Genomic DNA, 12,418 nt, shown 5'->3' with positions numbered 1-12,418 from the left:
CAATCACAATAACCTCCGGGGGGTTGTATATTGGTACAACTTCTTCAACTTCTTCGGACTCAGGTTCAGGCTCAAGTTCAGGATCAGGTTCAGGGTCAAGCTCAGGCTCAGATTCATAGTCTTCTATAGGCATTTCCACGTCTTCACTTGGGTCAGATTCTATGTCATAGTTTTCCACCAAATTTTCCTCGTTAGAGTTAATGTCTGATGACCCTGGCATCCTACAAATAAAAAGGTTCTAACTTAGTTAGGTCACCGAGAATTACAAATTAACTTAATGTTTTCTTAATTGTAAAAATAATAAACTACTACCCATGGCCCAAAGGTTCAAACCCAGGCTCTGATACCACGTTGTGACGCCCAAAAAAAAAATTTTTTTTTTTTTGAAACGTCATAAGATTTTAAATAACAATAACTTGCTAAATAAAATTTTAACTACTAGTTAGGAACTTTTAAGTTCTTACAAAGCCAAAGTCCAACAACAAAATAAAACTACAAGTTCACATACAACGTCACAACATAGTTAAATCCTAATGCAAGGGATAACAGGATTTTATTTTGATAAAATCTTGACTCTAAGTCAGCCAAGGTTCGATATTGGCAGCAGCTCCAATTTCAGCCTCAGTCCCTTCTTCAACATAATCTGGCATGAAACGCTAGGGCAACAAAATATATGCCATGAGTTTTGCAACACAGTAAGAAAACGTAACCAACCTACCATTCTTTTTAAGAGACAAATAATAATATTCTAAACATGAGATAACAATATAATTATACACAGAAATTACAACCATTAGAATAGTTTCAGTAATTTTAATAAATTAGGTGACACTCGAAATCTCGCCAAAGAGATTTAACTTACCAACCACTAAGCATGGCAACGGTTAATTTGAAACCCTCCCTTGGTCAAATATTTAAGTGTTACCAATCGTAACTACCAGGGATGCCCACGTCCGAAGTTATATACCCAAGTAGTGGCATCCGTGGTTTGCCCCAAGGAAACGGTCTGCCAGGGGTAAGCAACCTCCCTGTGTGCCACCTGCACATCCACCCTTATTCCAAAACCGAATACCGAAAAGGGTTCAAATAAGTCCCGTGCCATCTTAGAGTTTCGCAACACAATTTACGTGAGAATTCTCAAAACCAGGGCTCACCCTGAACAACCGGTGTTAACCGTCAACCCTTAATTCCATACAGTCTTTAAACCAAGACTCACTCCGAACAACTGGTATTAACCGTCAACTGGGATTAACCGTTAATCATTTCAGTTAATTTTGATATTAATCACAAATAATTCCAAACTTTTAATCACAAATAATGTTATACCAACTCATTAAAATTCCCAATCATAAAATATTGCATGTGTCACACAATACTAAATAAAAGTACAGAATTTAAATAAGCAATTTATTTAAACCATGGTATGAAATAATAACTTAGATACAAGAATTAAACCCTAAACACACACATGCAGAAATTTTTGATTTAAAAAATTAGACTAGCATAATATTAAAGTGGTGATTTTATTCTGTCCAGAAAAAATTTTCAGAGTATATATCTTGCAAATAAAATTATAAATACATTACTTGTACAACTCTAAAATTCATATCAATCTACATGATACTCAATAAACATGTTATGGTTATTTTTCAGAAAGCTTTTTCCAAAAATAACTTATAAATAATTCTAAACAAATTCCAAGGGTGTTTATGACACATATTTGTCACATTTCCTTATATTAATTCCATGCTTAATTTTATAGATCAAACCCATAATCTAAAAATTTATTATGAAACTAGACTTCTCAAATTTCATCTTCTAGTTAGAAATTACCAGATTTGGCTTAGTATAGAATTTTAAATAAATTTTCAAATACATGGTAAAATCTGTCTCACAGTTTCAGATTCAGTTAGAAATTTGTATAAATTCATACAAAGCTCGAAAATTGTTTCCAAAAATTTTTGGATAAACTAGACATCATTATCAACAACTTTGTAGAATAAATCATCTCGAAATTCTGAGTATAAAATTGTCTAAAAATTCGGGTGACATGCTGGCAGATTCAAGACAGATTGTTCTCAACACAGTTTCAGATTTAGTTAAAAATTTGTATAAATTCGTAGAAAGCTCAAAAATTGTTTCCAAAATTTTTTGGATAAACTAGACATCATTATCAACAACTTTGTAGAAGAAATCATCTCGAAATTCTGAGTATAGAATTGTCTAAAAATTCGGGTAACATGCTGGCAGATTCAAGACAGATTATTCTCAACACAGTTTCAGATTTAGTTAAAATTTTGTATAAATTCGTAGAAAGCTCAAACATTGTTTCCAAAAATTTCTAGATAAACTAGACATCATTATCAACAACGTTGTAGAAGAAATCATCTCGAAATTATGAGTATAAAATTGTCTAAAAATTCAGGTGACATGCTGGCAGATTCAAGACAGATTGTTCTCAACACAGTTTCAGATTTAGTTAAAAATTTGTATAAATTCGTAGAAAGCTCGAAAATTGTTTCCAAAAATTTCTGGATAAACTAGACATCATTATCAACAACGTTGTAGGGAGATTACATCAATACATTACGCGAGATTCTCGGACACATAATAGGGAGTCGCCCTACGAGGGTTCCAAATCAGTCATACAGTCACTAGAGCATAGGCTCGCAGGTCTATTCAAACAGTCATGTCAATTTTCCACGATCACGATTCACAGTCAAGAGTTTATTCGTCGGGGTCTTTATTCAGTCACACAATTCTGGAGTCATAGTCCCAACGGTTAAGTTATCAACAAATTATACACCAATCAGTCCGAGCAAAGGTACAGTCATATATGTTCACTCTCAGAGTCCACTAATATTCCCAATACGGATGCATAAGTTCAATGTACAATACAAAATAGCTTTCCCCAGATACAATAGTTAAGGTAGCAAGTCATAAGTCTACCCAGTCTAGTAACATCCTTAAGCAAAGGTATACGAACATGTACATGAGTCCAAACAGTTTTCATAGCATAGGTAATTGTTAACATAAGGCGTTACGGTGTTGTACATAGTCCGCATCAAATAGTAGATCTCGAAAGACTCATTAACCACAGTCCATACCTGACAGCCCTAATAGTATTACAAGCATGGGAACATAGGTACAGGTGTGAGTCTAAAATCAATTAGCATGTGTGCATTCGTTCGCAAATTCATACGCAGTAGTTCATCTTTACAAGCTAATATGGGTTCTTAATTTCAGAAGTCCCACACACAAACAGTTCACGTATATAATTCGAGTTCAAGGGTCCGATCATTTAATGATGTTCGTCAATATATAATAGTTCAATCCGAATCATAGCTGTACAGATTTCTCGAATTACAGTCAGTCATAAGGTGTTCCCACGTTCAACAGTTCTAGCACAGTTCAAAAGGTCATGCTTAATAGTTCACGTTCAGTTGTTGCAATACGATACAAGGACCTAACTCAGCAAATTCTCGCTGTTCACAAGTCCTAACAATTCTCATAGCATAGGGTTCATAATTTCAGTAATTCAGTTGGTTCTGTCAGTATGTTCACAGTCTTTATCGGATTAAGGAATGTACGATTCCCACTCAAATGTTCGTATAGGCAATTACACATAGTTAAGGTAAATACCCGCGTCAGTCATCTCAGTGTTCCGAGCATTCTCTGGAACTAGGGTCTAGATTTAGACTCAATATCGTTCGGTTGAGTTTGTGGGCAAGATTTAGGCAAGTGTCCTTCCTGTCCTCGTCTAAAGCGAGTTTCCGACAGGCGGTGGCAACGCCCTAATGTTATTTCCCACAATCGGTACAGATAGGTATATCATTGGTCAAGGCTATTGCCCGAGGTTTTCCATTCGCAGTGGTCATTTTCACTTTCTGTTACTTCCGTTTCATTCTTTCTGATTCGGTCGACGATGTTGATTTGGATATTTCAATGCTGCTACGTTGTCTCAGGCATTAATACTCCATCCAGGACATCTACATGCTTTGTTGGGTTTTAGCACGTCAATTCAGTCAAACACATCTAGGTCACGCCCACCTTCAATTATTTTCTATTCTTTTGTAGACAGTATCTAACATGTGGGGTGCCTATCGAATTAGCTGGGTAAATTTTACCTCATATTTGACCACAGTCTTATCACCTTACTCAAGTTGTTCAAACTCGGATACTTCCCTATCTTGGATGCATTGGGGGAAAGTATTTTTCGAAGAACACTTCACCTATTTTCTCAGTTTCTGAACCCAAGCCTCAGTTTCAGTGGTTCGGTACTTCCCAGAAATTTCGGTGGTTTCAGTTCGTTGGGTTTCTCTATCAGTGTCATCAGTTCATATTCAGTTGGTTCAGGCACATATGTCTGCCTTTATTATCTCAGATTTTCGATTAAGGCTTCAATCATTCATTCTAGCCTATTAATCCTCAGATCAGAAGATTCAGTTTCGTTCACAATCCTCGCCCTTTCCCTTGTTTACACACAACAGGGTGATTATCAATCCAGGAGAGGTTCTTACTGACTTCACGTTTTATTTCATATCAGACGTGTGTATGCTTTCAATTCAACTCAGGTACGGTCACATGACCCTTTACTACCACACGTCCATAATCCCATAGATTCCATATTCGGTATTAACATTCACATTGCATGTTATACCACTTAACTTCTTTAAGTATGCATGTAGGTTGCGTTCATTTCACCATAGACAGTACGGTAATCATAAGCATAGACAGTTGCATACTTAAACATATTAACACATTTATTCAAATCATGGCCACACACTTCTCATGTTCATGCAATGCCCTAATTACTTTTCTAGGACATCTCATAGCTCACTAGGACACGTGTGTGCAGTATTACTCGTGGTTAAGTATCGCTCTGATACCACTCTGTCACGACCCAAACCCGGCCCTATGGGTTTAGCACCGTAACCGGCCAGTAATCCGAGATTACCGAAGGCCTGCCTAACAGTAAACCAGTAAAACAGAGTACAGGGCCTGGCGGAAGCCAATATAGTAAATGAACAATGTCCAATGAGCTGTGACAGTCTACACATACATGCACAATCATTCAGAACAGGGATCTAATCCCTATTAAACGGTACAGTAACAGTCTATACAGTAAACAAAACAGTTACAGGGACGGACAGGGAATATTAAAACACCCCAAAGCCGAAGCTTGAACGGCTTAGAACCTCACAGTGAGACACAGTGGTTGGCTGACAAAACAAAAACTTGCCTGACGCTCCTAGCAGCGGTCCAGTGCCTGAACACCTACATATATATATGAGCAGTGAGCTAAAGCCCAGCGAATAACATAATACGTAAAGAGGTTTAGGATGAATGTCTTTTCAATATTTAAACAGTTCATTGATTCAGTACATCGGTCAGTCAGTTTGTGGCTCATATTGATGCCGTAACAGTCATTTAGAAATCATAGTAATCGTACGTGGCACATCCGTTAGCAGTACTAGTAGCAGCGTCAGTACAGTAGCAGTAACGGTAACAATATAGTAACAGTACAGTAGCAGTACAGTAACAGTAACAGTAGCAGTAATAGTACAGTGGCAGTACAGTAGCAGTAACAGTAACAGTAACAGTACAGTGGCAGTACAGTAGCAGTAACAGTAACAGTAACAGTATAGTGGCAGTACAGTAGCAGTAACAGTAACAGTAACAGTACAGTGGCAGTACAGTAGCAGTAACAGTAACAGTACAGTAGCAGTACAGTAGCAGTAACAGTAACAGTTCTTATGGACTCAAGAGGTGTCTCGCACAGATTCTAGAGGTGACTCACTTTGTAGCACTTAGTTCCGTGCAGCACTTTGCTCCAAGTTTCACAGATTATAACAGTCATATGTGGTACATCCAGTAGCTAAACAGTACAGTAGGTCTTAATAGACCGGGTCTTAATAGACCAAACAGTGAATGATGGCCATCATATCAGTAAACAGTAGTTGCTAAGGATGCCACAATACAGTTCAGAATATAGGTCATACATTCATTCATTCAGTTAACAATACCGTTCAGAAACAGTTCAGTTTAATTGTTCAGAAGATAATCAGTTTGAACATATCTTTACACAAATGTTACTCACAGAGTTCTGGGCTATAGTAAGCTAGAGCGTCTCCTCGGAAGTCAACCCTACACAGTCAACAGATCGAACACACACTAAGCTACACAGTTGGGAAAGATAATAACTTAACCCCTAATGCCCCGGTGTGTTCTACATCTATATCCTCATTAAGATGTCTTAAACTAGGCCTAAAAATGCCTAGAATGGGAAGAGGATGCAAAGATGCACTCAGAAAACATTTTCAGAAAATCAGAGTTCCCGCTCGAGCGTGGGTTTCCCCGCTCGAGCGGACATACTGACAAAGGTCTCCGCTCGAGCGTACATTAATCCGCTCGAGCGGACTGTAAAACAGTGCAAGATGCTGGGAGCTCGAATTACCCGCTCGAGCTTCACTTTCCCCGCTCGAGCGGGAGACCAAAATCTGGAAAATCCAGATTTGAACTCCAATGCTCAAATCAAGTTCCAATGCATCAAATTCGATCCTTTTGGGCTAATTTTCTGAAAAACACTTCAAAACTCATAGTATAACATGTTTCAAAGATCAATTTGAGAAATCAAAGCCCAAAGGTAGTTCAATTAAACATGATTTCAAACCAAGTTTCAAGAACAACAACTCAAATGTGACATGCATGGCTTTAATCAACTTCAAAGCTCCAAAGTAAGTTCAAATGAGTCTAAACTTCCAAAAACATGATGAATTCATGATCTACTCTCAAGACATGAACATGCATGTGAGGAATTATGAACTACAACCTCAAAACTTAGCGATATAAACATGCATGCAACAATTAAGCTTCATTTCAACAACTTAAGCTAGTTCTATGCTCAAATCACTACTTTTGACATGAATCATGCAAGAACAAGCTCAATTCATAACAAGAGGGTAATTACACTACCTTAGGTCTTGTAGTTCAAGAAATGAAGCTCAAATGGGCAATCTACACTTCAAATCTTCAAGTTCTCTAAGCCAAATCACAATGAAATCAAGTTATCTCCTCTCTCTCTCTCTAGTTCGGTTATGCTCTCAAAATGAGCTGAGGAAATGTTTTGAATGAAGTGTAATATGATTCAAAGATGGTCCATATAGTGGGCCACTAAGTGGTAGAATTGTAAATAAGTCCAACTCTTGTAATTGACCACTATTTAATCTAATTTAGTCATACTAAATCACATTTTAGATAAATATGCCAAAAAAAAAAATCATATAAATTCCAATGGTCACAAACATCAATTAATTTCATATTCGGCCGCCGATAAGGCCTTCAATCTGTAGTTTAATGCATATGACATAAACAGATAATTTGGCAGTCAAACAGATAGACAATGCTTTTAAACAGATACAGTCAGTCAGTCAGTTCTGGATTTCAGTCAGTTCGATTACCAATCGTAATCAGTCTCAGTTTAGCAGTAATCAGCGGCTAATCAGTAATCAGTGACGAGGGTTGTTACACTAGCTCTCTCTCTCTCCCTCCTTCTCACACATTCTTTCCATTAATAAATCCATCCATTTTCTCCAAGTTCTAAGAAATGTGACTTTCACTAAATTCTTTGCTCTCTTTCTCCAAGTTCTATGGCTTTCTTTCTTTCAATTCCAAGAGCATCATTAGCTCTTCTTCCCTAAACAAGCATGCAAATCAACATGTGGAAAGCCTCCACCAAAATTCTGCAAAGGTTTGATTCCCTCTTTTTTTTTTTTTTTTTTTGTGTGGGTTTCTGAAAATTGACACACTAAGATTTTTAACTAAGGTATTTAGTAAGAATAATTATTATATTGAATCCTAATTAAAATAATTTATAAACAACAAATATTGAACACCCACAAAATTATTATTTTTTTATAATGTCTTGTTAGTGATTGAATTGAGTCAATTTAAAACTAACTTTTACACTAATATATAATTCAGATAGACTGTAGACAAAATTAATTAATTAATTTATTTATTTATTTTCTTTAAGGAATAATTAAAGATGGGTTTTCACAATCTCTCCAAAAACTTTAAAATGGTCGATATGGGTGAGGCAAACTATGTTTTTGGCATAGAGATCTTTAGGGATCGATCTCGAGGATTGCTAGGACTATCACAGAAAGGATATATTGATCGTGTTTTGAAGAGATTCAATATGCAGTTTTGTTCAGCCGGTGATGCACCCATCATGAAGGGTGATAAATTAAGTGAAAAACAGTGTCCAAGGAATGACTTGAAAAGAAAACAAATGAAGGACATTCCATATGCTTTGAGGCTACAAATCATGCTTTATGGTTGCGAAATTTCATCTCAGGACTTGGTATTGTTGACTTAATTGCCAGGCCGCTAAAGATATATTGTGACAATACCGCAACAGTTTTCTTCTCTAAAAATGGAAAGTACTCTAGTGGTTCCAAACACATAGAAGTAAAGTACTTAGTCGTTAGAGAAAGAATCCAGAAACAACAAGTGTTAATTGAAAACTTAAGCACATCTCTTATGATTGCCGATCCATTCAAAAAGGGATTGCCACCAAAGACATAAAAAGAGCATATTATCAGAATGGGTCTTTTAAGCAACCCATGATGTGTATGGTTAATCGTGAGTGATTATTTTTTATTTGATACTATTTGCGCAATAATAATTTTGTTTCTATTTTTCCTGTTCTAAAAGTGTGTGTACACATTAAATTGAATATTAATAAACAGGGAATGTCTTAACAAGACAAATTACAGAGGCCTTTCAGGAAAATAATTATATATCCTGATAATGGACTGGGTTGGTGAAGGTTATCGATGGTGTAGTGCATAGAAGGAAATATGACATAAATGTTATATAACCGTTATGACTTACATTGGTGATCTGAAGTAATCACAGTATTATAGTTCCTAATATATCTGAACTTATTGGCTATTTTTTAAAATTCGTGATCACGTGTCAAAGTTTTTAGTGTGGAATCCAATGAGTCAAAATTTTTATAAGTTGTATAGTTTTGGAAAAACTCATAATTGCATCATAATCGGCTTAATGGGCCAAGTGGGAGAATGTTGGATTTATTTTCTAGTGTGGCCCAATAGCCTACATATTTTTACATGTTTTATTTTATTTAGACTCCACAATTAGATAAAGCCAATATTATATATAAAGTTCAGTAATTAGAATTTTAATATAATCACTCTTCTAAGATAAGAAGGAAACCTTGAAGGATTAGGAATTCTTCTGATAGAGTTTATCTGGCCCTCTTCTCTCTTCTATATAAGGATGGGTGACTCCCCTTCTTTTGATAGTATTCCATCACTCTAAGTTTTATAGTCATCCTAATGAAGTGAGAGACAGAGAGAAGAAAGTGAGCTAAGAATTAAATGTTCAACTATTAGGGGTATTTTCTCAACTTCTCTAATTCAATGATTGACAAAGGTATGTTCGTTTTGTTCTTAAGTTGTATTGAATTTAAGATTCTGTTAAGTTTAATTCCGTATTATTATTATGGTTATATGTATTATTAATACGTATACTATCAATTTTCAAATAGCAATAGAGTCAGCTTGAACTTGATTCTTATAGTCATGTCTAAAAAAGTTATTACAATTTGATCGCCTTTCTTATCTTAAAATAAATAAAAAAATCTAAACAAGAGAAAAAAAAAATAAATAACGGGATTTTGTATCAACTCATAGTGCATTTACCTAAACAATAAGGCCTCGTTTGGGAAGTAACCTTTTTAGCCTAAAAGTTAAAAAGTCATTAAAAAAACTAAAAAGCAAACAATTTATACCAAAAAATCAAAAATTCTCTTTTCTCTTTACTTTTTACACATCTTTTTGTAAAAAATTAAAAAGTTATTCCAAACATACTAGTTTTTTTTTTATATCATATTTTAACTAAAAAGTCAAAAAGTTATTAAAAAAGCATATTCTGAAACAAGGCTTAAGTTTCTTGGAAGAAATTTATTTGAAACCTTCAAATAAAATTTGGGGAAAGCACCAATAAATCCCAAATTTGGGAATGTTAACCCATTTAGTCCCGAATGTTTTTTGTTGGACTAATAGGTCCTATTTCCCAAGAAGCTTACTATAGGCCTTTTTATAATTTCCCTTCTTTTCAAACATCAAACATTATTCATCCAACATCAAACATTAGCAACGTCAGGATTATTCATCAAACATCAACCACTAAACATTAAGATTATTCATCAAACATCAAACACAGATTTTGAACCATTAAACATTAGGATTATTCATCAAACATCAAACATTATCAATCAACCATCAAACATTAGATTTATGAGTAACATCATCGAAACAACATCAAACATCATCATCAAAACAACATCAAACATCACAACATCATCATCAAAACAATATCAAAATAATGATTAAACAATTTTTTAAATAATAATTAAACATCAAAATAATGATTAAAATAACATCAAACATCAAAATAACGATTAAATAATCATCATAACAATTTGTTTGATCAAACATCATCATAATTTATTAGCCCTAAACACACAAACCCAAATCTGAAAAAATGAAGATGGATATATATAAATATATATATATATATAAAGAGAGAGATTCAATTCTCATCAATCTTCAGTATCAACCCTCACGACGACCACCACCACCACGGAACCTGCCGCCTCCGATGGGAAGATCCGATGGGAGAATCGGATCGCAGGATCGGACCCGCCTGAGGACCCGATCTTGGCATCTCGATTCTGTGGGTTTGGAAGAGAAATGGGCGTGGAAGAGAGTGGTGAGCGAGGAGGAGGAGACGATGGGGTGGTTATTGACATCGTAGGCGAAGTCGGGACCGACCTTGGAGACGTAGGTGGAGGGAATAGAGAGGCCATCGAGGATGGCGAAGATGAAGGCCACGGCGCCGCCGAGGCTATCGGCGATTACAACGTCGTCTTTGATGAGGACATCGTGGCAGTAATTCCCGACGATTAGGCCACGACAAAGGTGTTCTTGTTCTTGATATTTGATGACCATGGGTGAGATTATCGGAGCTAGAGGATCTTAATTTGTTCTTGTTCAATGATGTTTGAACATGGTCGATGTTGTTTGATGTTCGATGTTTGTTGATGTTCTGAATGTTCTTGATGTTCTGAATCTTCTGAATGTTCTGAATGTTCTTGTTGATGATGTTCGTTGTTCAATGTTCTGAATGTTTTCATAAATGTTCAATGTTCTCAATGTTCAATGTTTTCATAAACATCAGCAACATCTCAATGTTCAATGTTTAATGTTCAATGTTCTGAATGTTTTCATAAACACCAGATTCGATGATGTCAATGTTCTTGAATGTTCTGAATGTTTGAACATGGTCTTCATGTTTCTGAATATTCGATGTTGATGATGTGCTTGAATGTTCACAAAGATGTTGCTGATGTTTGTTTGACGATATACCAAAAATAATCGGGACTAAATGGTTTAATAAAAAACATTCAGGACTAATTAGTGTAACATTTACTAAAATAGGATTTATGAGTAATTTTTCCATAAAATTTCTTCGAAGAAATCTATTTGAAACCTTCAAATAAAAATGCTTGGCAAGTATGCCATGTATGCAAAATGACCTATAGAACTCTATTTTGTAGCTTGAATAATTAACACCCAAAATTGGTAAAATTCAAAGCTTCACCAACTCCCCACCAACCATTGCCCCAAAAAAAAAGAGGTTAATCTCAATGTACATTCACCCAAACAATAAAGTTTGATCAATTTTAATCTCAATCCCCTGCATTTAAGCCTACTCTCTTTTCCCCCGCTACTTGTTGAGGATCATTTTGTTTTTGTAGGTTTTAGAGGCTCAAATAACATGACCCTTCGAAAGGAAAAAAATATTTTTGTCAAATATATAAATTTTAAGAATTAAATATAATAAAAAAAAAGAAAAATATATTTTTGTAAAATATTTAAAAAAAAATTAAAATTTGAGAATTAAATATAATAAAAATAAAATAAATAAACAAAGAAAATTATATATTTTTGTCAAAAGGAAAAATTGAAAATGACAGCTGTGGGATTTGAACCCACGCCCTTTCGGACCAGAGCCTAAATCTGGCGCCTTAGACCACTCGGCCAAACTGTCCCATGTCTCTTTATTTTTAACTTTTATTAATAAAACTGTATAGATTCTGAAATATGTCAGCCACACGATATGCAGTTTTTGACATTAACATTTAAGGCTTTCATGAATCAATATCATACCCAAATTGGATGTCTCAACTTTTTTTCACAGCAGATTCCTCCACTAACTGCCTCCCATTGTAATATCAAAAATGTCTAAGACCCTTTTTTTTTTCCAACCCCCTTTGACCTCCTCTTTCTCTCATTGGTTGGATTTTCTTTTTCTTTTTTTATGT

General features: G+C 35.2%; 1 non-coding gene across 1 annotated transcript; it reads right to left on the bottom strand.

Moving 5' to 3' along the window:
* Positions 1 to 12,064: 12,064 nt before the first annotated feature.
* TRNAL-UAG (transfer RNA leucine (anticodon UAG)) lies at positions 12,065 to 12,144 on the bottom strand. Its single transcript has one exon. It is a non-coding gene; the product is annotated as a tRNA-Leu (tRNA).
* Between the last annotated feature and the right edge of the window lie 274 nt (positions 12,145 to 12,418).

This window comes from Camellia sinensis, chromosome 9 (genome assembly GCF_055761805.1).
Source record: "Camellia sinensis isolate YWXY chromosome 9, ASM5576180v1, whole genome shotgun sequence".
In the NCBI taxonomy this organism is placed as follows: Eukaryota; Viridiplantae; Streptophyta; class Magnoliopsida; order Ericales; family Theaceae; genus Camellia; species Camellia sinensis.
Note: the sequence above shows the minus strand (reverse complement) of the source record. Positions and strands in the feature narration are given on the sequence as shown.